At 47.1% G+C, this 3,684-nt stretch overlaps 1 long non-coding RNA gene across 1 annotated transcript in view; it reads left to right on the forward strand.

The window, feature by feature from the left end:
- LOC142046911 (uncharacterized) overlaps window positions 1-3,684 on the forward strand; it is an 80,464-nt gene that overhangs the window by 75,749 nt on the left and 1,031 nt on the right. The gene's annotated exons all lie outside the window — the stretch shown is intronic.

A 3,684-nucleotide genomic window follows, 5' to 3' on the forward strand; every position in this document is an offset into this window, starting at 1 on the left:
GACATCAGTATGGATATAACCCTGCTTTCACATCAGACAGGGGGTTGGTAGTGTGAAAAGGAGAAAGGTTGGATTGAGCAGAGGTGCAGATGGCAGAAAGAAATTGTCCAGAGAAATAGAAGGTGGAGGATGGCTGGCGGTGGATTGGACCAATCAGAACCCTAGGTAAGGGGCAACCGAGGCTTGTATAGGAAAAGAGGCAGAATCCTTACAAAGGCTGAAGATGAGAAGAAGTTAACCAGGGGAAAGAAACGCTAGTCAAGTTTACACAACCCGGGGCCCCCTGGGTTGGGAGGAGTAGGAAGGGCGCCCAGGCCTCCTCCCACCCCCGCCTCCAAGACACTAGGGAGTGATTAAGTAACTGGTTAGAGGCCAAAGCATTCGCCTGAACCTACCAAGAGAAGAGAGAGAGAGAGCGCGCGACCGAGAACAGTATTGGCATTTGACAGACTGGTGTCAGGGGTGGGATCTGCCGCGTGCGGTGACTAGTCCAGGGGGAGAGACTATAACCCTCTCACTTAAGATGGAGACTGGCAAGGCCTTATCATGCCAGACCGGGACCAGCAGGAGGCTATAAGGGTGAGGAACGCACAAAGGCGACTAGATTGGCAAAGACTAATCAGTGCTGCTGAGTAGGCGTCAGGCACCGAGCCTCTGCTGAGAGACTAATAGCCAGATCAGACCTTATGAACTCACGGGGGAAGGCCCCGGTCCAGTACGGGCTAAGCCATTACTTAAAAAAAAATACCAGGAGATGAACGTGGAAGCATATCCTGGTTTTGGAGTAGACGCCCTGTGGGAGGCTGGCCCAGAAACAATAGTCTGGATATCCTCTTGCCATTCCTATGTGGGGAACAGAGTTATTACTCTGTCTGCAAGAAGCTGCACAAACTATTCCCAGCCTAAAGGCAGAGATCGGCCAGTTGGAGTGACATGGCTAAGCCAGAGAGTTTCATGAATGCGATACTATGGAGGACAAGAACACCCTCCGACGCAGTTTTTTTTTGACTGATTCCACCTGCCCACCGAAATGAAAGGTGCGCCTGAAGCCCATACTCGGGAGATGAATGGAGGTACTAAAGGACCGGTATATGCCCCGGGGGTTCCACAGCGACTCAGGACTGGGTGAGTTCAATGAAACCCCTCTACCTATGATGAGTGGTCCCCTCGGGGAAAAAGAGGAGAATCTGGCAGCCCGCGAAATGTTCAACTCCAGCGGGAGACAACGGCAACCCAGGAAGACAACCAACCAAGGCCCCGACTGGAGGTCAGCTATGCCGCGCTCCACAGTTCCAACGACCGACACAGCAGTAAGAAGGAACTGAGGAGCGGGCGGGCTGGCAGGGTTATATATCACTCGCCATGGCGGCGCCACTCTAGGGGGCGACCTGCCGGCCCACTGGAGTTGCTAGGGTAAAAGTTCTCCGACAAACGTGCACGCACGGCGCGTACACCTACTGGAATGGATATGAGCAAACACTCGAAGAACTGAGGGTACCGGCTGCGCATGCTCTCTAGTGGCATACTTAGAGTGAGTGACAGGTTCTAAGCATACGTGGCCAGTAGGAGTACTGCTGTAAAAATCTCCGAACAAAGGCGCAGGGGCGCACCGACACCTAAAGTGGAGCACCCACAGGAACATCTCTCGAAGAAGAACTAACTGATCACCATATCTGAGAAGGAATCTTTCCCCAGGTCAGATTGGCACAGACCCTGGGAGAGGTTTTGCCTTCCTTTGCTGTGTGGTGCATAGGTCACTTGCTGGTTTGAAGTAGAGTAAATGATGGATTCTTTGTAACTAGAAGTGGGTATTCACCCATGAAAGCTTATGCTCCAATACTTCTGTTAGTCTGTAAGGTGCCACAGGACTCTTTGTCGCTTTTTTCATGATAAGGAGATTGCACTACAGTACTTGTACTAAGTGAATCAAAAATACTATTTTTTTTATTTTTACTGTGAAAATATTTATAACGAACACTGTACATTTTGTATTCTGTCTTGTTATTAAAATCAATATATTTGAAAATGTAGAAAACATCCAAAATATTTATATAAATAGAATTCCATTATTAATAGCGGAATTAATCACACAATTAATCGTGATTAATATTTTTATTGTGTGATTAATCGCAATTAATTTTTTTAATCACTTGACAGCCCTACTTTAAACCAAGATTTAAAGACTTCAGTAACTCAGCCAGAGATTATGGGCCTATTACAGGGGTGGCTGGGTGAGGTTCTTGTGGCCTGCAATGTTCAGAAGGTCAGACTAGATGATCACAATGGTCCATTCTGGCCTTAAAGTCTTTGAGTCTCCTTCACTTAGACAGGAAAAATCAAATGCACAACTACAAAATGGGGAATAACTGGTGAGGCGGTAGTGCTGCTGAAAAGGATCTGGGAGTTCTAGTAGATCACAAATTGAATATGAGTCAATGAAGAGATGCAGTTGCAAAAGGCTAATGTTTTGGGGTGTGTTAACATGAGTTGTTCTATGTAAGACAAGGGAGGTATTTTTCCCAGTCTCCTCAGCACTGGTGAGGCCTCAGCAGGAAAACTGTGTCCAGTTTTGGGCACCACACTGTAGGAAAGATGAGGATAAATTGGAGAGAGTCCCAAGGATAGCAACAAAAATGATAAAAGATTTAGAAAACCTGACCTTCGAGTAAAAGTTAAAAAACTGGGCATTGTTAGTCTTGAGAAAAGAAGACAGAGGGGGACTTTATCGTAGTCTTCAAATGTGTGAAAGGCTGTCATAAAAAGGACTGTGATCAATTGTTCTCCATGTCTACTGAAGGTAGGACAAGAACTTATGGGCTTAATCTGAAGCAAGGGACATTCAGGTTAGATATTAGGAAAAACTTTCTAAGGCCTGGTCTACACTACGCGTTTATACCAATTTTAGCAGAGTTAAACCGATTTAATGCTGCACCTGTCCACACAATGAGGCCCTTTATATCGATATAAAGGGCTTATTAAACTGGTTTCTGTACTCCTCCCCGACGAGAGGAGTAGCGCTGAAATTGGTATTACCATATCGGATTAGGATTAGTGGGGCCGCAAATCAATGGTATTGGCCTCTGGGCGATATCCCACAGTGCAGCACTGTGACCGCTCTGGACAGCAATCTGAACTCGGATGCACTGGCCAGGTAGACAGGAAAAGTCCGGCGAACTTTTGAATTTCATTTCCTGTTTGGCCAGCGTGGAGAGCTCACCAGCACAGGTGACCACGTAGAGCTCATCAGCACAGGTAACAATGCAGTCTCCTGAGAATCAAAAAAGAGCTCTAGCATGGACCGCACGGGAGGTACTGGATCTGATCGCTATATGGGGAGAGGATTCCGTGCTAACAGAACTCCGTTCCAAAAGATGAAATGAAAAAACATTTGATAGAAAATGCAGGCATTGATGGTAGAAAAGGACACACCGGGACTAGTCAGTCAGGGTGAAGTTAAGGAGCTCAGACGAAGTCTAGCCAGAAAACAAAAAGCAACAGAAGGTCCGGGCAGGCGAAAACATGCACTTCTACGTCTGAGTCTGCACACAATTCTAGGGGGTTGCCACTAACCACCCTGTCCGATGGATTCCGAGTGGGGTGGTAATTCTGAGCATGTGAGGATTGCAGATGGGTGAAGCTGAGGAGAGAAGCAGGAGAGAGCTTGCAAGAGACATCAGCATACTC

Source organism: Chelonoidis abingdonii, chromosome 5 (genome assembly GCF_003597395.2).
Source record: "Chelonoidis abingdonii isolate Lonesome George chromosome 5, CheloAbing_2.0, whole genome shotgun sequence".
Lineage (NCBI taxonomy): Eukaryota > Metazoa > Chordata > Testudines > Testudinidae > Chelonoidis > Chelonoidis abingdonii.